Below are 932 nucleotides of genomic sequence, written 5' to 3' on the forward strand. Positions count from 1 at the left end.
GGACAGGGAGATGTTGTCACCTCCAAAAGCTTAGGAGGCCCTGGGGAGGAGCATGAGGAGGATGAGGAGGATGAGGAGGATGAGGAAGATGTGTGAACAGTGGTTGGGTTTTCTTACACTGGGGGAGAGACCTCTGGAGGGGGGAGTGAGGAGACACAGAGTGGCCTCCTGATCCTACCTCCTCCACCTCCCGTCCCGCCTCCTCCTGGCCCTCCTGACTCGTGGTTGGGGGGCTGACGAATCGCAGAGCGGAGTGGCTAGGGAAGCTGTTGAGGCGGCGATCTGATTGGCTGCACTTTTTTGACTACAGACACAGATAGAGAGACATGAGAGCAGCTCCCTGCAGCTGAACCGGGTCAGAACTCCAGAACCTGAAACTCTTCATCTTCATCTGAAGCCAGAACGTTAATCTCACAGTTATCATAGCAGAAAGGGCTGCTCAGATCAGGAGATCCTGCAGGTTTCTCCGCACAGTCACCGCCTTCAGCAGCATTTTTAAACGTCCTCCCGTCTGAAAGAACTCACACTTCCTGGTGGAAACCATTGAAGAACGTTTTGTGATTTTACTCCTGATTAAAGACTGTCAGGATCTGTGTCGTGGATTTGACTTGAGTTCAGTGGAATCATCCATGAAGATCAGCTTTACTTTCTATTAAATTATGTAATTTTCTAAACTCAGCCTTTTGATTGACAGCTGTCCATCAAGACAGCTTTAGTGGGCGTGTTCAAACAGCTGCCGGGTATCCAACATTCTCGACCTTTTTACAAATGGGTCAGAGTTCTGGAGCGCCTTTAGTAAAGTTGGCGGTTTCTTCTGGGCTACGATCATGAAGCCCCGCCCTCTTTCCCTTTTTATTTTCAGATTTTAGTGTCAGTGAAGAGAATCAAGAAGAACCTTCACTCCGATGGATCAGAAACAAAATGTTCTGATG

General features: G+C 48.9%; 1 protein-coding gene across 2 annotated transcripts in view; it reads right to left on the reverse strand.

The window, feature by feature from the left end:
* flvcr2b (FLVCR heme transporter 2b) overlaps positions 1-932 on the reverse strand; it is a 21,798-nt gene that overhangs the window by 732 nt on the left and 20,134 nt on the right. The window lies entirely within an intron of this gene.

Source organism: Oryzias melastigma, linkage group LG24 (assembly GCF_002922805.2).
Source record: "Oryzias melastigma strain HK-1 linkage group LG24, ASM292280v2, whole genome shotgun sequence".
Lineage (NCBI taxonomy): Eukaryota > Metazoa > Chordata > Actinopteri > Beloniformes > Adrianichthyidae > Oryzias > Oryzias melastigma.